Source organism: Rosa chinensis, chromosome 4 (assembly GCF_002994745.2).
Source record: "Rosa chinensis cultivar Old Blush chromosome 4, RchiOBHm-V2, whole genome shotgun sequence".
NCBI classification, from domain to species: Eukaryota; Viridiplantae; Streptophyta; class Magnoliopsida; order Rosales; family Rosaceae; genus Rosa; species Rosa chinensis.
The window spans coordinates 23,012,863-23,038,519 of record NC_037091.1 but is presented as its reverse complement, the minus strand read 5'-3'; the positions used below and the strand labels follow the sequence as shown (position 1 = coordinate 23,038,519).

The window sequence follows — 25,657 nt, the reverse complement described above, 5'->3', positions numbered from 1 at the left end:
AGAGAATAGGATAACCCAACTGAGAGGTTGAGAAAGAGAGAACTTGATCAGTTACCACAGTAACTGAACTAGTGGTTCTGATTACCTGGAGGCTGAGAACCATAGTTGTTTCGATCATTTTTACGAATTAGCATAGTAACTTACATCTTCTACATTATTTGCTTTTTCCTAGTCACAACATTAACTTCTCTTGAAGACAAAAGTGATGAATCCATAATTCCATATCATTCTGAGAGCGAAAAAACTTAAAAAATAATGGCATGAAATAAAAACAAGAATGAGAGCTTTGGGGGGGTGGGTGGGGCGTATGGTACATAATCCAGTGTTAATTTTGTTAGTTTGAGTATCCTAATGCATTGTACCATACTCTTATAATTTTCTTTTTTGGCTATCTTTTCTATAAAAGCATGCAAAGGCATAGTTTTAAGCAAGGATTTAAATTTCTGTTGGAGTTTTGAAGAACCAAGATGGAATTTTTACGTTATATCATTTCCATTCAGTTTTTTTTCCGAAATTTCTCATTCATCTTGATGAAATTCTTTATTTCTGAAATATTTACACATAAATAGCATATATAAAAATTCACATAGAAATTTTGTCCGAAATTTCGGGTATGTCACCGACAATAAGTTTTACATCATACATACAGAAAATATATTGCCTTAATTATGATTTTATTTGCAATCAATGTTGAATTCACAAGGAAGACACGATATGCATATGTCTCAAAATGATTTTGAGTCACTTTCTTCGAGTCTTGGCTCAATGGATATAGGAACTCAATATAGTGATAAAACTAACACATTGCACTCTCATTATCCTCATTGCGAAATGAGTTCAACCTCATAAAGTTCTTATGAAATTGGATTTAGCTCACAACATGGAAGCACATAGTGTTTTTTTATCATTATGCCATATGCTTCATGCAATGTAATACCATATTGAGTTTTTTTCACAATATCTGATATATAGATTTTTATTTTATTTTATTGTTGATGACAATGTAACTCCCCACCCCACCCCTGATGTTAGTGAGATTTGAACCCTTGACTTCCATAGTGTTAGTTAGGCTAGCTAACTAACTAGTCACAGCTCACTGACAAATATACAATACCCATATGATAAAGTACCAAAATCGATATCAAAATTCATGTATCCTGGAGCAATATTGTATGATACTAAATGGAAGTAGTCAAACTAGCTAGATCGAACCTCATCGTAATAGTTTTTGTTATTAGTACTTTATATTAGTTTTTTATATTGCTTATGTTGTACTTGTTCCTTTTCATTTAAAGGGTTTTGGTTTTGGTACTTGTATTATGTCACCCCGCTATATTTCTCTAATTATTAGTGAAAAAGGTGTGATGACTAAGTCTCCCACTAGGTTATAGCCATAAAAAAAATATATAAAAAATTTAATACATGTTTAAGTAAATCCAAATTGTGTCTAGCCCAAACTTTAGATTACTTGACCTAGTAGTAATAGGGTTATTAACTATAGATAATCTTGGAGAATCTTAGAGATATCCATTCAATATATGATTTCATTTCCTTGTACAATTCAGATTCTATGTATTATAATCCTTTATAAAGAGACCCCTATTATCAATGAGAATACGTAGTAATTTTCTCTCAATTCCTGTTTCTCTAAAACACGTTATCAGCACGAAGCCCTAACCCTAAAACCCTAAAATTTGTAGCCTTCAAACCCTAGCAACCACCGCCTCATATATTGAAGCCCTAAATCCCAGGATTCCAGAACCGGCGGCGGAACCACCAGAACCGGCCAGAAAACCATCGAATCGGCCACTGGAAGTATCGAACCAGCCCTCCAAGAAGAAAAAAAAGGGATCCCTGCTCCAATTCACCACCTTCGGACCTCCGATTGCTACCAAATTTTGACATCAGCAGTCGGACCCTACTGCCACGTCAGCAACCGGTCCCACTGCCACATCAGCACAGACCCACCACCACGTCAGCAACGGACCCCAACGCCATGTTAGCACCGGTCAACCCAGGTCAAAGCCGGTTGACCGTTTCCGGTCAACTTTCAGGCGACTTTTTCCGATCAAATTTCCTGCCACCTATTTCTAGGTATTTTTTTACTAAAAGTTTCCATTTTTAAAGTTTTTATTTCTTTTCTCTTCTTTTTATCGGGGACTTGCAAACTCCCTTCTTCTACCCCCCCTTTCTTCATCATAGGGGAGACCTAATTAAGCCTAACTGTGGGGATTCGTGCTCACTTCAAGCTTGGAGCTTGTTGAGATCTCCAAACTTAGAGTTTGTAGAAAATTTATGATCGACCACTTATGTCATGTTTCTATCTAATCTAATATCTCTTGGAATTGAATTTCTTGGAAGCGATTACGCTCAGGAATTTTATATGTTTTTGTGGTAGCTTTTTCACTCAGAAACTAACCATTTTTCTTGTTTTCTTTCAGGATGAGTAACTTGAACAAATTTGACTTTGCTCCATTAGGAACAACTGGCTCTGGATATCACAAGTGGGTTCGTGATGTCCGCCAGTATCTCAAGGCCGATGGAATACTAGATATGATTCTCGAGCCTAACTAGGACGTGCTAACTGTTGAGCAAGCTCAATATTTGGAAGCAAATAGAGCAGCCTTAGAGGCAAATAAGGCGAAAGCCATCATCCTAATGACTTGTCATATGGATGATTCGCTCTAGTACGAGTGTATGAATGAACAAGAACCCAGAAGGCTGTGGGTCTCACTCGAAGAAAGATTTGGCAACTTCCGTGACTCCCTACTTCTTGACCTAGAAGTGAGATGGCATAGCCTCCACTTCTGTGATTTCAAGTTAGTTCTTGACTACAACTCAGAAGCACTTCGCATTAAATCCTTAATGGAATTCTGTGGTAAAGAGATCACAGATGCGATGTTGATTGAGAAGACTCGCTCTACTTTCCCTGTCTCTGCATTGATGGTTGCTAAGAACTATTTAATCGATGTTACTGCAGGACGGATCACAAGGTTTCATGAGCTTATTAGAGCTATGAGTGTCGCTGAAAAGCATGACAACATCCTTGTGAAGAACTATAATTCAAGATCCGTAGAAACAGAGCTTATTCCAGAATCCAATAATAGTTGCGGCCCTAAGAGAGGGCGCCAAGAGCGAAACCCTAATCTTAGGGATACTTTTGGATGTTCTGGTCTATATAATCGCTCTACTTGGGAAGGTAACCGCCAAAATAAGCTAACACGGAACCGAAGAGGTCAACGTGGACAGAGAAATGGAGGCAACGCCTCTGGCCATGTTGGTGATGCCACCAACACTAAGAGCCATCTAAATGACGCTTTCAAATAACCTCAATCAATGGAGTCTGAGCAAAGAGATGTATGTTCTCGATGTAGAGTATTCGGTCATTGCGCACACATTTGTAAAGCTCATGAAGAAATTGTCACCGCCTACAAAGCATATTGTGAAGCAAGAGAAGCTCACTATGTGGAACAAGAAGATCAAGAAGATGATCTAGAGTGAAGGGTTGAAGACTACAAATCTGGCTGGGAACAATAGATCGTCAATTCTGTTTAAGTCTTTATTTTTCCAAGAGATGTACGTAATGGGCAATTGCCATATATTTTATAGTAAATGCCATTGGTTTAGTTTTTCTTCACATAGGTTCATCCAAAATGAGTATGATGTCTAGGAAGGTTTTGAGATAAGTGGTACTTAAGCGAGCTTTGCTCCACTGACATCTCCCTACTCACCTAGTCATATTTATTTTGGAGTTATCGAAAGAAGTCAAACGACTACCTTTGTTGCATTAGCTAGCATTTGGATTAGATTCTCATAATGGTTAAGAGACAATGATGTACTCCGTTGGCTTATGAATAAAATTTCACTACTAGAATTATGTTATTAGACATCACATGTTTTAAATCGGTCAGATTTGCCCACGATGTAAAAACGTAATCTAACATCGTTTTACGAAAATACCGATTTAAATGTATATTATTAACATTGGTTCTTAAAATGACTGGTGTTAAAAATTTTGTTTGAAAATTTGCGGGAACCTATTTTTGCAAAAAGCGCTAAGTTTTTAAGTGAAATTAAGAAGCGGGGAAAACTTTCACACTTAGAAAAAAATTGCGCCCGACCCCAAAACTGAAACAGATCGAAAACCCTAATGTTACTCTCGCTCGACTCCTTCATTCTGAACTCACCCCAAACAGATCTCCTCCCAAACTCGACCTCCATTCTCAACCCGACCCCAAACTTGACCTCCTCCTCCATTCTCTAGCTTAGACCCGGACCCAGCCTCCTCCGCCTTTCTCCGCATCCGCATCCGCATCCGCCTCCGCCTCCGACCCCAACCCTAACCCCCTCCTCCTTTCTCCTTCTTCGTCTCAGAAACAATGAACGCGAAGAACACCTCCACAGAGACCACCGGCGAGTCTCGATTCCTGGGAACTATCTCCGCCTCATCGATTCGAAACCTCCACCCCAGATCCATCTCAACCAAGCACGGAAAATCCTTCTTCAGCCCCAAAATTGCCGCACCAAATGCTGAAAAAGCCCCTTTCACCTAACCCTTACATCCAAGCTGACCACGATTCGGCTTTTGCTACCAAGCCGCTACATTACCGTTCAATTTGCCCAAATCTCCGACCTCTGCCGCTCAGAACATTCCGGTGAAGGTACTTAAGAAATGGAGTAGCTTATTTACTACTTTATGTTCTGTAATTTGAAATTGGAGCGTAAATTTGGAAAGTTGAGTCTCGAAATTGTTTGATTTGCATAGTTTAACAGGTTGCATGAACTGATTTTTGAAATTTTATACAAATAGGTAGACTTGAGATTTTACTTAGGGGGTAGCCCTCAGTTGAGCTTATAGCTACTAATGTTTTTTTTTTCCTCAAATAAGGTACTAATTTGTTTAGGTGTTCTAATATTAATACCACTGGAATTGGAAATAGACCCGAGTATAAATCAGAGTTTGAACTTATTTGAATGAATTCCAATTGTGTTTTTGTTTTTGTGATTTAGGTTTGTTTCGTACTTCATTCAGCCTGGATGTTGATGTTGCATGATGAAGACTTGAAAGGATTACTAATTCAAAGAACACAGGTCTGCAATCCAGCTATTAGATTTCAATTGATGGGCAATTGTAGTTTCCGTTTAAAATTTGATTTGGGTATTGCATAGCTTCATCTGGGATTGCTCGGTTTGCGATCGGAAGTGGTGTGGTGTTCTCCTGCAGTTTGTATTGTCTTGCATGTATGATTTGCTCATTGTTTTTTTCATTTTCTGCAGTCATAGGTTGTGGACTGTTTGGTACAGTTTTTCATGATTGATCTCTGTCGAGTTGTTGGGTTGTGCGAGTTGTTTGAAGGTAAATATTTTCCTTTCCTGTGGTGGATTTTGGATGTGGGATTGGTTTACAAATGGAAATTTCAGGTTTTACCATGTCATTTTAGTATCTTTATATTCTGCAAAGTTTGTTACTATCAAGTGTCGTTCTTGGCCTCTCATGGAATTTGATTGATATCTTGATGCATTTTCATTTGAACAAAGATAGGAGATGGGATGAGATTGTATACTCTTTGAAATTGGATGGGAGGAATCTCAATTTTCCGGATTTTCTTCTAAAGCTTGATGCATTCTCTCTGTTTCATTATGAACAGATTTACTTTTATAGGGGACTTGATAAATTGGCTTCAGTGCCAGGTATTAGGGTTAATCCAATAGCTTACCTAAGCCTTTTGGATACTACATTCATATGTTTGGCAAAATTTATGCAAAGTGTGTGGTGTTAACTGCTTAGAAGTTTTTGATTTGTTAAGCAGGTTAAATTACTGGAACTTCCTCAGACTATATCAATGCAGGCTAACAAAGGAAGTACCAGACTTCTAGGTTATGGGCTATGACATTGAAGAGCCAACAAAGAAAAACCAATTAAGTGAAAAAGGTTACCATGAAAAAGAATTGACTTAATTGAGACTATAATTGTAATAAATTTTGAGCGGTTTTTTTTTTCTTTCTTTTTTTATTATTTATTTTACCTAAGTACATTGTACGGTGAAATATAGGAAATTAGAAAGTTTGATCTTTGTTGTTTTATAGTTAAGAATTTAGTTTAATGTTTCAATTTTGTATGCAATGATATGCAAATTTTACGTTTTCTTTATGAGTGCATGCTAAAGTTTGATCTTTGAGTGTATATGCTTACAGATGTTAAGTAGCTTCCTATAGTGATGCCATTTGTGCATATGTATATTCAGGGAACTAGCAAAGGATTTCGTTGTTGCTGGCACTGCATCAGCTTGCGTATATGGTGCTTGTGAGGCAATGTTCAAGCCTGACATGGTTTGTTTCTGCACTCAACTAATCAAGATTCATTATTTGAACTGCTTGTATTTTTCTGTATATCAGGTTTTTTAGTTTTAGATACTTTAGACCATCATATATGTTCAATACAAGTAACTGCCAATAACTTGGCTACTCCAGAAATGTCATAGTGCCAATCGTAATTTATACTTGGATTTTTTATTTAACTTTGAGTTATTTATTTACTTTTGGAATTTTGTACGCTATGGTGGGAATTCTTATGTCTTTGATCTGAATACATTATAATTCCCATTGGCTCAGGATGTTGGACTTTTTTTACCTATACATGGTTCTGCTCCTGATATTGCTGGACAGGTTGGTTTTCCTGCACATCAAATTATCTTGCTCTTAGAGTACAATGCGATTTAAATATGAAACGGTCCAACATGCAGGATAAGGCTTTTGCCTTTAGCAATGGTTCTCAGTGCTGCTATGCTATGCTTTCAATGCCTCTTTTTTCTTTTTTGGTTTTGCTTGATATTTGTCTGAGGGTTTGTAAATGTTTATTTTGCTTGAACTTGACAGATCAAAGTTTCAAACTTTGCACTTATTAGTGCATTTATGACGGAGTTGGAAGCTGAACACTTGTTATCCAGGTTTATATGTGATCCTTTTATTGGAAATTCTACATGATTTTCAGATTATTTGAGTACTTATTTTATCAAGTGTTGCTGGACAGATTTCAGTCTAGATTGTGTTCAGATGCTCATCAATAATATCTACATTTGTAGGATTTTGATGTATGCTGCAGATAAGTGACACATGACCTTGTTTCTGCAATTTGTATGCAGAACGTTAGAGTCAACTAGTTGTCAGTCTGCTGATCAGGTGGAAGCAACATTAGTTAACAAAGGAGCCAGAGTAATATCCGAAGAATCAACCTGTTGGTGTTGTGCTTATGTAGGCGTGGCTGGCCAGAGATAGCCAATACATGGGAACCCTTGGAGAATCTCCAATCTGTCTCTGATGTTATAGAAGCATTTGAAAAAGGTATTATTTTGTTTCTGTTTCTGTTTTACGTTCCAGTTACTTCCAAGTCTTTATATTGCTAGTGTTGGCCTCTATAGATAGTCCATAGGGTTTCCACACTAATTATCTTCATTAGCTTGTTTACCCAATCACTGTGCCTTGTGTGTTGTTTATATATTTCTAGTGGGCGGTAAAGACGCGGAAATCATATAGCCAAAATCAAATTGACGAGGTGTGCATTGAAGTGGCTGATTATATACAGAGTTTGATGTAGGATTGTGACTGCCAAGATGTTTTTTGAGTAAGGCTAGCTAGTTTTGGCTTTGAAGCAAATCTTGGTGTGGAACTTTTGTACATTGTTGCTTATATGTTTCCAAGCTAGCTTTTGTAAGTTTAGGGGTTTATTTTCTGAATTATGTTGAATCATGAATTTGAAAAAAAAATTAATGGAAAGCCTCAATGATGAGAAATGCAATTTTTTTCCCAGCAATAGCTAAATGCAAACTTTTCACATCATGCTTGTCAAAATGAAGTGAAGTATATTAAAGCATAATAAAACAGTAATACCAAGCAAAACGAAGTCAGTTGAGAGATTAGAAATCAGTATCAAAAATGAAATCGATATCCTATGATTATCAATATATCGAATTGTAACTCAAAACCGATGTAATCAAAATTACTGCACATCGATTTCTAATCACCAAACCGTAATCTATTATGAACATACAAATCACCTACCATGGAGCAAACCGATGTGTGGTCAAAAGGTGAACATCGGTTTTACGAACAAACAATACTCATGGGAACTGATGTCTACAAGTGTACTGGACATCGCTTCTGGAATAGAAATCGATGCAAATGTTCAAGTAGGTATTGTTCGACATATACTTTTTTAAGCATAAAATGTGAAAATATGAAGAATTAGACATACCTAACATACAAAAATATGATGATTATAACGATTATACATCGATTTGTTTTTTAGAATCAATGTTGGTTGTTGTCTGGGACATCAGTTGAAAACGCGCTTATACTGATGTCTATACTTTTCTCTACACCCACTAAGACATCGGTCGAAAATTAGTTTAACATCGGTCCAGAACCGATGTCTATGAACAAAATTCTAGTAGTGTTTCAAGTTCATTTCATTATGACTCCATTTTGATTCTGAGCATATTACTTTTGTGACTATGATTGATGGGTCATCAATATTAATTCAAGAACATGGAATAGCCCAAGTTCCCCTTGCCAAATGGTACCTTGATTATTGTCATAGAGACTCTCTATGCTTCTAGGGCAAATCGCACCTATGAATAGCCAACGGATTCCATGCGAAAACACATGTAGAGAATGGAAATAAGTTCCTTTGCAATACCTCTAATGATTGCGAACAAAGGCGCATCTCAGAGAAGTTTATGTGTCTTTCTAGTGGACTCTATGTCACTATTCGAGCTATTAAATTCAATAAAGTCATGAGAGAAGATCTCTTGGATTTAGACACATATTGGCTTTGTCACGACAGGATAGGTCTTCCTGGTCTTGATATGATGATCCGTCTACTAAAGACTTCACACGGACATCCATTCTCTCAAGCGAAACAAAGCATAAATCAAAAGTTGATTCTTGGACTAAGTGTGACCACCGCCGCTGCCTCTGGCACCGCCGCCGTCCACTACCAGCCTAGGGCTAGCAGAGTCCTTATCCATGATGCCATGGATGGCGTCCATCATGGCGCTGACGCCCTAGGTGATGCTGCAGTCACCAACTTTGCTTCAAATAGCTTTTCAGACGCTTAGACCCAACCAAAATCCTCATTGGTTGCTTTTAAAGCCTCTCGCTTGTTTTACAAAGCCTGTTCCTTAGGGAAATTAGGACTGAGACCGTCCTATGCAAAGGATATGAAAATACTCATTCTTTTCTTACATAGAATCCATGGGGATTTTATGGACTGCGGATGTTTAAATATCTCATGATGTTTGTTGACACGGAAACACGCTGGTCACGTGTTGTACCATCGTCCACTTGTAATGCTTCTTATGCTACACTCCTAGCACATATCATATGACAACGGGCTTACTCCCCGAATCATCTTTTTCAGTCAATTGGATTTGACTATGCTAGAGAGTTTACATCGAAGACTTTCGATGGTTATTGCAATGCGACTGATGTTGGACATCATATTCTCATGTACACACCCAAATGGTCTCGTGGAAATGACTACGACGGTAGTCAGGACATTGGTAATGCGCACCAATCTCCTTATATCCGCTTGGGGTGATGCAATATCGCATGAAGCTATGCTAATTCGTCTACGACCCACCGCCACTCAATCTACCTTTGTGTTATAGCTAGTGACTGGGTACAAGTATCATACTTACGCATATTCGAGTGTGCCATTTATATGCCAATTGCGCCACCACAGCGCTCTATGATGGGTCCTTACAGACGAATGGGCAACTACGTTGGATTTGAGACTCCAACAATCGTCCGCCACTTAATGCCCTTGCAAGGCGATCTCCTTACCACTAGATTTGGGGGTTGTCACTTTAATGAGACAGTCTTCCCGTCATTAGGGGGAGATTAGATCACGGACGTTCATCAGGAACGACAGGAATTGTCGTGGCCTGTCCCCACTATGTCTCAACTCGATCCCGGTTAAAGTGATGAGATCACACAAATATGCTGCAAACATGCCTGCAAGGAAGGACGTCCCTACGAGAGGACGTAGAGCTACCCTACAAGGAGGTAGGCATGGTGCCAACACCAAAGAGAGTGACACTCATGCGTTATAGGCCATTGCCTCAGCTAGGATGCGTGGGAGGCCCGTGGGTTCGAAGGATACTTTGACACATTCCAATCATTTGATCATCAAGACTCAAAATCAGTCTCATGAGAATCTTCTGGATTATGGTTATTGTTGGGGGACGCCTCAACGTCAGAACCTATTCTTGAGAATATAGAGCTCTATGAAAATTACGCTAGTGTACATGAGATGTGGGATAGAAACTCCATCATAATTGATGATGTAGTTGCGCATGAGTTTGTTGAGTCTGATGATATCGAACCATGGTCCGTTGATAAATGAATGCCAACGTAGAGAAATTTGGCCTAAATGGAAAGATGTGATCCAGGTTAAGTTGTATTCTCTAACAAAGAGGAAGGTTTTTGAGCTAGTGATGCCAATACCTCCTAACATAAAACCTATTGACTAATGGGTCTTTGTTAGAAAGAGTGATGAGAAAAAGAGATGGCAATCTCGCCTTATGGTGCAAGACTTCTCACAAAATGCCTTGGAATCGACTATGATGAGATATATTTTCTCGTAATGGATGTCATTGCACTCTACTACCCGGTCAGTTTGGTAGTTTCCAAATAACTGATCATGCAGGTTATGAATGTGGTCACTACGTATCTCTATGGGGACCTATATATGGAATATACATGAAGGTTCATGGTGGACTTTATTTAACCAAGTCAAGTGGCTCTAGACCGCGGAGAGCATTTGCAATAAGATTGAAACACTCACTAAAGTGGCTACTTGATTGGGAAGGGATATGCCCGCGCTTTTTCATAACAAGTTTCGGATTCTATCGTGGTTCATGTTGGACATGATCTTCATTGGAAGCCCTTAAAAGAGTTAAGGGAAACCACTGAACACTTGAAATCCGATTCTAAGATGAACGATTTTGGGAGAACATGATTATGTCTCAGTTTGGAACTTGAGCATCGTGTTGATAGATGCTTAGGCATTTTGACAAGGTCAAAACTTCAAGCACCCCATGATGGTCCATAGTCTTGATCCTGAAAAGGATCCTCTTTGTCTGAAGGATGATGACGAAGACATGCTACAGGCAGAAGTGCCTTACTTGAGTACAATAGGCGCATTATTGTACTTAGCTCAATGCACAAGACCGGACATCTCATATATTGTGAACTTGTTAGCTAGGTATAGCTGCGCGCCAACATGACACGATTGGATTGGTGGAAAAAAGATATATTTCGATACTAGAGATGTACAACTGATAGGGGCATGCTTTATCCCTACAGAGAGATAATGGATTCGGACCCATCACACACCAGGAACGCCGCTAACACTGGCATGAGTCCTCTATCCCTATCCTAGAACGACATGTGTTTTGGAAGGTTTGCTGATATTCGGTATCTTTCTGACCCACAAAAAGGTCATTCCCAAACTGGTTAGATGTTCACCATGGGTAAAGACCGTGATATCTTGGAGGTCTACAGAACAAACCCTAGTCGCTATATCTATGAACAATGCAGAGATCATTGATCTTCACGAAGTGGCTCGAGAATGTATATGGATTGGATCCATAATTATGCATGTTCGAAAAATTGTGGTTTGAAGTCTACCACGGATGAGCCTATGAGCATTTAGGATAATGCTGCTTGTTTTGAACAAATGAAGCAAGGCTACATCAAAAGCGACAACACCAAGGATAATCAACAACAACAAACTCTCCTCAAGATCAAAGTGAACTAGGTTCAATTTGAGGACAATGTGGCAGGCTTGCTCACTAAGTCATTGCCTAAATTCCACTTTCGAGAAATATGTTGGTAGCACCGTTTGCGGAAGTTATCCGAACTCCCATGACTATAGTCATCAGGGGGAGATGTCTACATGTATGGTCTCGAAACATGAAGGGTGTGTTATGCTCTTTTTCCCCTTTGATCGAGGTTATTTTTGTCCCACAGGGTTTCTGTTACTCGGTAAGGTTTTTAACGAGGCAACGAGAGAAGCACCACTTTTGGGCGACACAAGGGGGAGTGTTTAAGTAAATCCAAATTGTGTCTGCCCCAAACTCCAGTTACTTAACCTAGTGGTAATAGGGTTATTAACAAGAGATAATCTCGGAGAATCTTAGAGATATTCATTCAATATATGATTACATTTCCTTGTACGATTCAGATTCTATGCATTGTAATCTTCTATATAAAGAGGCTCATATTATCAATGAGAATACACAATAATTTTCTCTCAATTCCCATTTCTCTAAAACAATACATTCATATTATCAATTTAGTGAATTTATAGTACATTTATAATTACATATAGTCATATAGATAAAAACATTAGTTTAATTAGCAACCTACTACTTAATTACTCATCCATACTGAATATCATAATTCTATTATATATATATATATATACACACACAATTTTAGAAGCCTACATTATAAGGGAAAGCTTCTAATGAAGACTAATTGATGACTTTTTTGTGAAACCCACTATTTGATCACATTTCTACAACCGTTAGATGTTTAGATATTCATGTGTAGAACATAAATTCAATTTTTCAACCAAATTGAAAATCATTAAGGTATTCATAATCTTGATTTATCAATTATGAACATGAATAGTTCATGTTTGACATATATGGTTCGTCTATTGATTTAATCTAGTTCAGTACCTCAACGATTAGCAATTTGGAATAAAATTTTCAGAAGTAAACACCTCATATATACATAAACATCTAAGATTTGCTGTAATGTAATCGAAAAATGGGTCTCCCAAACTATTGATTAGAAAGTTCTTAACTAGCCCTCATTAAAGTAGTCCTAATTAGAAGGACTCCCTACATTATAAATATATAGATTTTTATTTTTTTGAAAGGGGACTGGTGCAGCTGCCCTTAAGCATTAATTAATGAAATTGCAGAATACAGGGGGGAGGGATGTCTAGCCTAAACCCCTTGATTACAATAAGCATAAAGAGAATATCCTAAAATAATATCAGGAGTCTCCACTAAGTCTATGTATTCTAACAAGCACCAATTAGTAAAGCATGCACAACTAGCTACTCTATTTGCTTTAACAAAGCGGTGACACAACCGAAATATTACTCTATCACGAAGAAGCATCATTACAAAGACTACTTTCATATTATTTTAGTGCACGGAATCAAATCCGATGACACTCCAATTCATCCTGCCACTAAGAGATTGCGTCTATTTAATCAAGTAAATGCTCGCTGCCTCGCTAGGCCAGACAAGGCATACTGAAGGTGCATATCGAGACCAAGCCCACACACTACTACAATAAGTTAATCAGACGACAGTGATTTTGTGTTGTGTGATGACCAACCTCACTGTGGTCTAAACGAGTGTTGTGTGATTGAAAAATCACACAACGGTGATTTCACCGTTGTGCAATATTCATTTTCTCAACAGATAATTATTTCTGTTGTACGAATTCAGCGCAGCCATGTGCCTGGCATGGCATGTGCGGGGATGCCTCGGTATTGACATGGCCATTCAAACAACAAAAAATGAAATTTAGCTGTTGTCTAAGATTCATAACACACAACAATTATAACTTCTTTGTTGTCTGAGATGAATAAGACACAACAGCTATATTGTTTATTTGTTGTTTGAGATTCATAACACACAACATATATAATTCTTTCTTTGTTGTTTGAGATAAGTGACACACAACTACAATGAAATGATATCTCTTGTCTGTTGATTCATTCAGAAAACATGGATAATTTTAATTCTGTTGTGTGTTAAAAATCTCACACAACAGAATTTTGTTTGTTTTTTGTTTTTTTGTTTTTTTTTTTTTTTTTTTTTTTTTTTCTGTTGTTGGTTGTTAGTTCACACAACACCTATATTTGGTTAACTATGGTGTGAATATTGTAATCAAATTGCCGAACATCCAGTAACTGTTGTAGGAGAAGCCTGAATTTTGAACTCTTTTATACAACACATTGTTTTGTATTGGATGATTCTAGTTAGACCTCCAAATTTGCTATTTGGACCTCCCGGACTTAGTGCACCTCTAATTTACTTTTTAGAATACTTGAAAAGCTAAGTAGACCTTTTTATTTTTACCAAAACGCCCTTGAACATGAGATACAATAATCTGTTATTCTATTTTTTATCTCTCTCTTCAACCACGAGAAGAAAAATGAATCAAAATCACATGACATTGCTCTCTTATGAGTAAGTCTCTCCTCCACCAAAATTAATTAGATGGTTTGTTCTCGATCTTGATATGTTGTTGGAACCCCTTTGAATTTGCTAAAAGAAGGATTTCAAGGGTTTTAGGTTGGAAGATCGAGTATTAACTATATCAATTAATTTAGTTTAAGAAAATTTCAAATCAAATTGTTTTGAATTTACCTTTGTAATAAATGATAGGCCATGTTTAGAAATTATTATTTTTTACTTAATTATTTTAAGTAAATTATAAAACTACATAGGCAATATAAGAAAATATCAGGAAAAAAAAATTAATTAAATGTTATATTTGATTGGAGGAGGTAAGAAGAGTATTTATTTATTTACTTACTTAATTTTTCATTTCTCTCTTTTTGTCCTTATTTGTCTTTTCATATAAGCTGACAAAGTCAATTAATAACTGAAAAAAAATTGGAGTTCCAAATATCAAATTTGGAGGTCCAACTAGAACCACCCTTTTGTATTCTCTTGTATGAGATCAATGCTTGGTGAAATTGTACAAAATCAATGCTAGAGATTATTACCAATGAACAATAATTTTATACTAATGCTAAAAGTAACTTTGATACATCAAACAAACTCCAATTGATTCACCATATACAACTCTACAAGCATTTAAACATTTCATTGAACTATGCCTTCCAATTTCATAAGCTATACAAGATTGTGTTCAATCCTCACCCACAAGTAATGCTGCAATACGAGCAATCCAATTTCCATCTTGTGCAACAAATGCTTAAGGATTCTGATGGACAAGTTCATTATCTTGTGCATAATTAGCTCTAGATTCATCTCCTACATGGAATCTTAGGCCTGAATCCACACCCAACATGGATGACAAGGACAGTTGCAGCAGCTGTAAGCATTATGTTTCTGCATTAAAAAAAAGAACATGGCAGATTAATAAAACATATAACACTATGCCAATAACCCCATCAGACGACAGACATGCTGTTTTATGTCGTCTGATATATTTTAACGACAGACAGTCCAAAAACTGTTGTCTGACTATAGCAATATACCATGGTAAGTAAGTTTTGAGAATTATGTTTATTTTCAGACAACAGTTATCTGTCATCTACTCAAAGGAGATAAATTGATTTTGGTTCGTGTCGTAAGTTATTTTTTTAAGTTTGTGGTCAGACAACATTTATATGTCGTCTCTTCAAAAGAGATAAATTGACTTTGAATTTTGTTGTAGCTGTTTTTTTTTTTTTGGCACAACGTGAAGGGATTTAAGACAAGCTTTTAATGATTCTCTCTCCTCGACAAATTTATCAAACTCAAAACCTCGACAAATTTTTCAAACCCAAAACTTCACACAACAGCTCTCTCAAACTGAATCCAAATTTCTTGCCATGCAAATCAAAAGTCCTCACCCATAATCAAAAATCCAGCTGAATCCAAATTTCTTGCCATTCCAAACTGAAAACCTAGAACAACCTAACCCCCTCCAATCCATACCCCATCTCTCTTTGAGAAAGACAGAAAACCTCATTCCGCATTTGAGACTTTGTTTCATATAGCGAAATTGTCCAAACCTTATCACTCATTTCATGGCTAGCTCTTTATCTATGCTGGTAAGCCCTTAGATCCAGTGTTCATCTATTTAGGGGTTTTGTTGGATTGGGGATTTAGGGCTTTTATATGAAATTTCCTTTGAAATTTGATTTGTTTTTGCTGGGTTATGTTCGAATTGGGGATGCGGGGTTATCAAAATAGATTTAAGTGTTCGGCTTCGTTCTTCCCAATGGCACAGTTGACATCAGAAACTCGTACACTGTTCCTCATAGCGAGAACTCCTTGCAGGTCCTCCCATTGGCCTTATGTGTTTGTTTGAATTTGTTTAGTGATTAGATGGAATTGGATGTTAGGTTAGGTTTTTGAATTTGGATTTATCTTAGATTGATTTCAATTTGATTTTGTTTGTTTCGGTTTTCAGTTTTAGTTGCTGAGAAGATGCAATTTGTCTCCAAATCTCAGTTCTTTATTGATATCAATATCTAGTTATCTAGTTGTGGATAATTCTAAATGTGGTGAAGTTTCTGTTGAAAATGTATATGGAGAGAGGAATGAGTTAAATTGAAGAGTGAAGGTGAAAAAGTTAGGATTGGTTATCCTAGCAATATTGTTATTTCCCTCTCGAGAAAGTAATAGTTGGTTGTAAGATAAATAAATTTTGAATAGTATGTAACACCATTGTTATGATTTAGGATACAGTAGATGTAATCAGTTTGCTACACCGTTGGCATTCATCTGTATAATTGTTGTTAATTCTTCATATTGAGACTCTCCAGAATGTGTTTAGACATTTTTTTTTGTTTTGCCTATATTGTAGGTTGCTTTAGACATTGATTACCATAAGAATATGCTGATATCTCAGCAAAAGGTGAATCCTAAGGAAGTCATTCTTGGATGGTCATCCTTTTTTTTTTTTTTTGTTCTTCTCTCTAGCTCTAGAAACCTCTTTATTGTCCTTTTTTAACCAAAACGCTAGTTATTTCCTTGACAATTTTCGGGGAGTCCTACTCTTGTTACAATGATATTCATTTTGAATGCATCTTTGATGTTTGGTAGATGTATGATGTGTGTCAAAAATATTCATTCTCATGCATTTTTTATGTCTTGACCATTAATTAATTAAATTTGTATTGTTGTGCTTTCATCAATGCTTGTAGGTACTCAACTGGTCTTGGAGTTACTAGTTGTAGTGTATTAATCCATGATTTCTGATCTAGAGAGCAACTAGGGTTTTTGGTTCTGATTCTATTCCACAATCAAATATCAATCATCAATTGAAATTTGTTGCTTTATACACAAAGAGAGTAGCTCAGTGATGACCCCATATTTGTAATTTATCAAGACAGAACTCTTTTGTAGGCTCATATGTGACTTTTTTGATCTTCTTATAGGGACTTGAGCTTTAACAAGTTGACTAGTGAATGAAAATCTTGTTGCTCTTGGTTACATGAAGTCTATTAAGTAAATAAAGGGAGCATGAGTTTATTTGTGTAAAAGAATTGTTGTTTATATATTTCTCAATTAGCTATATTGCATGTTTGATTGACTGTATGTTTTATGTGTGCAGCTTTTAATCAACAATTTACTACTTTAATTTTGAATTTTTTTTCTTCTATAAATTCCTATTCAGGTATTTATATTGTTGGATTTCAACTACTTTGCAAGTTAATAGTATGGTGTCTGAAGCTTGGTAAGTGTATTTTACTAGGAGAAGGGATTTGAAGATGTTGAATCAGTTGAAGGTAATGGTGGTTCAGAAGTTGGAGCTGCATGAGTCTGTTGGAGTGGTGAGTTTTCTTTGCTTGTAATTGCTATTTGATGTGTCTGATATTTTTCTTCTTATTTTAGATTTTTATGATTGTGACCTTATAACAGTTTCCTTCCTTGTAATTGTTGTTTGATGTATCTGATATTGTTTTGTTTAAAATCGGTGTTCCTTGTGTCATATCTTCAACCAGAAATAAAGTTCTCGCAATTAGATCTAATCTTAGAGCTTCTGTTTTTTATATTCATGTCTATGTCCTACTATTTTTATCTCTTTCTAGTTTCTACTCACTAAAAGGATATATTTACATTAGGTATTCATATTATTGGGTTAGCAATACTCTATTATGCTCAATAAGAATACACTATTTAGTCATTTGCCATCTTACTGCAATCCAATGTTTACTGATGTTGGTTGGTAATTTATTGAACTGTCATAAGATTTCACTCCTGTGGGAGAAATGAATAGGATTTGATGAATGAATAGGATTTGATGAAAACATTCTTTCAGGAGGCACTATAACACTGTCGTACACCATACAGGAATTTTGGTATCCATTTGAATGATTGAAGTGTCTTTCACCTAAACTATGTAACTTTTATCAGCATCTTAAGTAATCCTATGTATACTTTAAACTTTAAAGGCTTCAATTTACATAGCTTCTAGTTTTCAAAGAATCTAGTCTTACTAGCTTTGATGTCTAATTTCCATAGCATTGGTTTTCCTATCTTAGGCTGAAGATTTTGTGGAATGGATGCTGACTGGGATTTGACTAGTAATTGGGGTTTGGAAGCTTTTTCCACAATCTGTATTTTGACAATAAGCAGCAGGGAGCTTGGTAATTGGTGTTTCTGCAAATGAACCGTTCAAATTCTGCCATCTCAATCGTTGAAGGCTACTTGAAGGTAAATATATGGTCCAGATAATGACACTTTGAAAGCACTCTGTTGTGTTAAGTTATACCCGAACATTGACTGACACTTTGATCAAACTACAATGCCTAGAATTGCAAACTGTTCAACCTCCCATTGTCAAAGGTAATGCTATAATACCCTAGACGATCATTGTGTTGAACTACACCTGCACATAGTCTGGCCCCTTTAACATTGTAAATATACCAATTCCGAACTGCTGCTTTAAGTTCTTTGTTAATTGATTGGTGGGAACCTAGGTTGTTAATTTTTAGTGATCCTTATCCTACTTTCTCTCTTCATCAGATCAAATTTGAAAGCTTTTATTATATTAATGTTTATTTCTTACTGGTTATATCGCTTTACTACTCATGAATACAAAGATTGGGGTATCATATTTGGGTTTCACATACATGCTTTGTGCATCTTAATTAAGACTTCAATTATGTAGTCTTTGTTCTGTTTTACTGAAATGCACCACTTACTGAACAGAGATATGAAATAATAGGGAAGGAACAAGAAATGATTGGCATGTGTGAAAAGGCCGAATGCCAAAATGTTCAATAATGGATAAAAGAATTATGGTCTTTGACTCTTTGTTTATGCATGATCAACTTTCTATAACTTTGATAGCTGAAAGCTATACAATTGTATAGTAGCTATAAACATATTTCAAACTATTGCATGTGTTCAAAAGGCAGAGTGTTGATGATAAAGTTCAGAGAAGAAGACATAAGACATATCATTATGCTTTTAGTTGATTCTCTATAATTTTTCTGAAAAAAATTGGCAAACCTAGAGAGAGCCTCCCTCTCGACCCTAGAACCCCTAGATAGATCTGAGAACTGTATCGTGGTTCTTTAATTCCGATCTCCGGATTCTCACAACGCCCTTCGGTACTCCATGCATCGATTCAAAATCCTAACGTGGAATTGTCGTGGCCTTAATAACATAGAGACGCAAGATGCCCTTGTCAATATTGTTCGACAACAAAACCCTAGCATTGTTTTCCTATCCGAAACCCCAGCCACACCAGACTTACTAAATGATGTTCGTTGTCGCATAGGGTTTGATGGGGTTCTCTGTGCTCTAAGAGATGATGATTGTCGTGGTCTATGACTCTTTTGGAGGAATGAGATTCCGATGCGGCTCCAGAATTATTCTGCAAATCATATCGATGCAAAAGTAGGTGCCATCGGTTCTGAAGGTGTCTTTTGATTCACAGGGATCTACGGGGTGGCTATAACTTCCAACAGGAATATTACGTGGAATCTGCTAAGAACCCTAGCAGCACAGATCAATCTTCCTTGGTTAGTCGCCGGTGATTTTAATGAAATCTTGTGTCTAGATGACAAGTATGGTGGTCTGGCGAAGTGCGTAGCCCAGATGACGAGATTTCATCAAGCCCTGGTTGATTGTGAATTGATGGATATAGGTTTTGTTGGTTCTCATTTTACCTGGGCCAATCGATTTACAAAGGAAAGACTTGACAGAGCTTGTCAGAACGTACAATGGAGGGAGATGTACCTTTTTTCCCACTTTATCACTCTACCTCTAAGCAGGTCCGATCACTGTCCACTACTACTTATTAAGGTTAATCCTGAGTTCCTTTCATTTAGTCGTGCCCCCAGACGTTTTCACTTTGAAGATATGTGGCTACAACATTCGGACTGTGGTAATATTGTGCAACAAGGTTGGATGTTGCCATCTATTAGGGATTCTATGTTTCAGGTCAGTAGAAAGATTAAACACACCGGAAACCTATTTATGAGTTGGCATGAAGGAGTGTTTCAACAACGGCAGGTGGAGATGCGATTAATTCAAGGTAAGTTGGATGTTTTGATGAAGAAAGACCACCAAGATTCACACTTTGCTGAGCAAAAAGCACTGCAGTTCAGACTAAACAAGCTCTTTTCCTTGAATGAGACTTATTGGCGGCAACGCTCTAAAGTTCAATGGCTCCGGGAGGGAGATCATAATACAACCTTCTTTCACAGGAGAGCGTCGAACAGAAGAAGTCGTAACTGTGTGAAGGGTTTGATGTCTGAAGATGGACAGTGGATTAGTGAACTAGAAGGAGTGGCTAATGTTTTAATCCAGTATTATGAAACTATTTTTCAGTCTGAACAGTCTGATCCTTTGGCTACAGAGATGATACTTGATTGTATACAACCTCGAGTTACGGATAATATGAATGATGAGCTCTTGACTCCCTATTCTGATGAAGAAATCAAACGAGCCTTATTTCAAATGCATCCCTCAAAATCTTCAGGACCGGACGGTATGTCTCCTTGTTTCTTTCAGAAGTTTTGGAATGTTGTAGAGCTAGATGTGTGCAGGGCAGTACGAGAGGCGCTCAGTACAGGGTATATTTCCCAGGAATCCAATTTTACCCATTTGACTCTAATTTCAAAAATAAAAGAGCCAAAGTTAGCTTCAGATTTAAGGCCCATTGCTTTATGCAATGTGGTATATAAGATAGCCTCCAAGGTTTTGGCCAACAAGTTGAAAAGGATCATCCCTGACATTATTTCTCCTCTACAAAGTGCTTTTGTCCTAGGACGTCTTATCTCTGACAATACCCCAGTGGCTACTGAGGTAGCACATTTTATGAAGAAACTTCGGAGACAGGTAGACGGCTTTTTCTCTTTGAAGTTAGATATCTCTAAGGCATATGACAGGCTTGAGTGGAATTACTTGGAGGCTATTCTTGTGAAGCTTGGTTTCTGTAGAGCATGGGTGGATGTGATCTTGAAAACTGTTAAGTCTGTAAGCTATTCCATTCTAATCAATGGCTCTCCTACTGGTTTTATATTGCCGACAAAGGGATCCTTTATCCCCTTATCTCTTTATCCTCTGTGCTGAGGGTCTCTCTACATTGATTTCTTCTTCTGTCGAGAATGGGAGCATCAGAGGCCATACTATGTCACCTTCTACTCCAACTATACATCATCTGTTGTTTGCAGATGACAGTTTTCTGTTTGGGGAAGCTTCAGTTCGAGAATGTCAAGCCTATAAGAATATTCTTTTTATCTACGCTAGGGCTTCGGGTTAGAAGATTAATCTGGATAAATCTAGCGTGGTTTTCAGTGGCAATGTGGAATTGCATACTAGGCATTACTTAGCTGCAGTTCTTGGTGTCAAATGTGTTAAGGAGCATGGTCTGTACTTGGGACTTCCTATCCATGTTGGACATAACAAAACAACCATTTTTGCTTATTTGAAGGAGCGGCTCACTAAGAAACTGGTTAGTTGGAGATCAAAAATTTTAAGTGCAGGAGGTAAAGAACTTCTCATTAAAGTTGTTGCTCAGGCTTTACCTAATTACGTTATGAATTGTTATTTGATTCCCAAATCTCTTTGTGATGATCTTCAGTAGCTCTGCTCTCAGTTCTTTTGGGGAAGTACTGATGAAAAAAAGAAGATACATTGGAGGTCTTGGGAAAGAAGGTGTCTTCCCAAGGAACAGGGTGGTTTGGGTTTTAAACATTTGTTTGCCCATAATCTAGCCATGCTATCAAAACAAGGGTGGCGACTTTTATCTCGTCCTGATTCACTTGTAGCTAGGGTTTTCAAAGCCATCTACTATCCTACTGGGTCTTTTCTTATTGCTGATATGGGGGATAGGCCTTCATATTCTTGGCGTAGTATAATGGAGGCTAGACCAATACTCCAAGCTGGCTTATTTTGGAGAATTGGTAATGGTTCTTCTGTGAAGATTTGGGAGGATGAATGGATTCCAAATGTTGCAGCTCACTCACTAGCTAGACCACCTGATACTATGTTTGAGACAGTTTCAGACTTGTTGGATACGAGTTCCTGGTCTTGGGACCCTATTGCAGTGCGTGCTTGTTTTGACAATGATGTAGCTACAAGTGTTCTTTCTATTCCCGTGAGTAGACACTTTGCATTTGACAGGGTTGCATGGAAGCTCAACAAAAGAGGTTTCTTCTCGGTTAAGTTAGCATACTCAATTGCCCAGGATTTTGCCATTGGTAATATCTTGGCTTCTTCATCACTAGGGGACCCTTATGCCCCATTATGGAAGGCTCTGTGGAAAGCTAAGGTTCCAAACAAGGTGGCTATTTTTGGTTGGCGAGCAGCTCATAATCTTCTTCACGCTAAGGTGGCTCTGACTTCAAAGGGCTACACGGGTGAGGTACAGTGCACCGTGTGTTCATAGGCAGCTGAGACCCTTGAACATTTGTTTTATAATTGCCCTATTGCTCGTTCTATATTGAGTGCCCCACCTTATTCCATTCAGCCATCGACTTTACCGTTGAAGGAATGGTTCCTAGAGAGGGCTAGCTCTCTATCCTCAATGCTTTTCTATAAGTTGCTTATTCTCCTGTGGAATATTTGGTGAAATCAAAATGATGTGTTGTGGCGGAATCACTCACAAACTAGTTCAAGTCTGGTGGCCTAGTCCTTGGCTTGGTATGAGGAATATTTGCAAGCTAACTTTTTTGGGAGTTCGCCTCGGGTTAGAGAGAGGCTAGCTAAAAAATGGATCCCTCCTATTGGAGTCTCTCTAAAACTGAATGTAGATGGTGCATTTATGTCTCATGTTCCATATGGTGACATTGGTGGTGTTCTCAGGAATTATCAAGGGTTGTTTATGGCTGCCTTCTCTCACAGGGTGAATTTTGTTAGTTCTCCATTACACTCCGAGCTGTTGGCCTTAAAACACGGTTTGTTATTTCTGCAAGACATGCAAGTAACAAAAGCTGTGGTTGAAAGTGACTGCCTAATAGCAGTGGGGGATATAAACAATGAGGTGGAGAATCTATCTTCTCTTAGTGCTTTAATTGCAGAGGTTAAAGATCTGGTTCATTCTAGTAACGATGTTTGTATTAGGTATGCCTCTCGTCAGGCTAATACAGTAGCTCATAGGCTTTCCAGTCATAGCTTTCATTCTAATATTCATCATGAATGGTTTGTTAATGCTCCAGACTAAATTCTGGATGCCCTCATGTATGACCTCCCGCATATTCATTAATAAAATTCCTTTCTTCAAAAAAAAAAGACATATCATTATGCTCTATCTCAACTAGTTGAATGAGAGCTAGACTTATTTCTATTGTGAACTATGGTCATTGGATGTTGGCTGTTGTGAATCTGGATGAAGAAACCATTCACTTCATGGATTCGTTAAAAAGGCTACTTCAGGCTAGATCGATTTTACTTTGTTGAATATTTGGAACAATTGATGTAGTTTGGTGGCTGCTTGAAGTGGTAGTACAGTTTTTGCAGTGTTTATCAATGGATATGTTGTTAGTGGTTTCCAGGTTTTTTATGAATATATGGTACAAAGCGATTTCCACTTTCTATATGAATGGTATATTTTGGTTTGTATTTCCAGGTTCTGATGAATGTATGGTACATTATTGTGGTATCCAGGTTTTAGAATGTATGTTGCTTTATTAAGAAAAGAACAACACATTAAAGCCAAATTCTGTGGTTGTAAACCAAATCACACAACATAAAAAGGAAAACAACTGAACATCCAACAACAGAATTCAAGCAAAATTCTTTTTTTTTGAAACAACCAGAATCCACAGACAAAGATGAGAGTTTATAGTCATAGTGTTATTCACACGACAGATTATTATTGTGTAAAATCATTTCACACAACAGATGTAAAAAAGAAATTTCAAAATTCTACACATTTAGACAACATTTTATTGTCGTCTCACATTAAAACAGATAATAGGTTATTTGTAAAGTCTGTTGCTAGAGTTTGACGACAACAACATTTGACTGTCATTCTATTTCATATCTAACCACATATACTTACAATTTGTGCATATTTAGGCACACTCAGATGACATATTTTTTTTAGGTGTCTGTCGTCTGAGTGAACTTCTAACGTCGGGCTTGACCCGTCGTCTGAACGTCAATCAGATATCAGCTTACTAGACGACAGATTTTTTGCATATCAAACGATGGTCATGGTCTGTCGTATGATGAGTTTATTGGCATGGTGTAATGAGTTCTTGAGGATTGGTAAAAGAGGCAGACTAGATAACTATCAGATACTCTGTCAAAGAACGTACAACATATCTGAACATATTACATTGAGCTTCTAACAATTTATAAGCACCCACTAACATATACAGATTACACTGTAAAAATTTCCCTAATACTTGCAATACTATCTGCATGATGAGGCAAAGAAATGGTATAAATATGAAAAGTTACTGTGGGCAGGTAAATTTTATTTTTCTTTTCTCTCTCCTACCTCCTACTTTCCCTCTCTCTTCTGCAACTCTTTATCTCTGGCGTTTCTTTGCCGTCCGGCCACAGACAGGCGAGCTACCAGCCCCCATAGACACATCTCCTCCTTCCCTTGAATCCTGTGATGGTGGCTTGTAATGATTTGGTCGAAAAACGGAGAACCAACATCGAGAAGCTTACGGTTACTGTAGCAGAAAGTGGTCAACGCCGGTTTCTCTCAAATATGGCCACCTCAGGCGATGAAACTAGGTCCATTAAAAGCGCCTTGAGCAACTCTTCATGCTCTCCAAACCTCTTGCAGCGTGGAGGAAGAAATCATAATTAAAAATTTTCCCTGTACTTCGGGTTGCTTAATTGTTTGACCACTTCAAGGTATTTTCTGACTTTATCATAGTTGAGAAAGTTGTTGGAAATATTGAGATGATGTTGTACATGAAATTTGGTGGCCTGTTGAGGTGGTGGCTGGCGGAGGGTGGGGCCCACTTGCTGCCACTGTGGGTGTAGCAGGTTTCTAACTTTGATTTTTAGCTAGTTAAATCCTATAATTATTGTAGAGGTTGAATATGCGATTTTGGTGAAATTTGGAGAAGTTTAATATCGATTGTGAATTTACAAAGTTTGGAGTTTAGAATGTCGATTTATGGGAAGCCGATATTCGGTTTTCCCTTGTTTCCACTATGGAATACGCTAATCGACGGATTGATATTAGTGGTGAAGTTTGGGTTGAATCCGGAAAGAAATGGAGATATTGGTTTAGTAGGGGTTTTTGGATTTCATTTTAGAATCGTATTTATTTGTCTAATTGTTGTTTACGGAATATCATTGTGTACAGGATGAGGTATCGACCAATCGCTTGGATATCGCGTCAGCCGTATACTGTGAGTGGACTTTTGATTTTAAGTGATGCATGCGGTTATTTTTTT

At 37.4% G+C, this 25,657-nt stretch overlaps 1 long non-coding RNA gene across 1 annotated transcript; it reads left to right on the top strand.

Annotated features, from left to right (window-relative positions):
* Window positions 1-4,607: 4,607 nt before the first annotated feature.
* Window positions 4,608-5,479, top strand: LOC121052496. Its single transcript, XR_005809258.1, has 3 exons — window positions 4,608-4,661; window positions 5,011-5,091; window positions 5,278-5,479. It is a non-coding gene; the product is annotated as an uncharacterized LOC121052496 (long non-coding RNA).
* The last annotated feature ends 20,178 nt before the right edge of the window (window positions 5,480-25,657 follow it).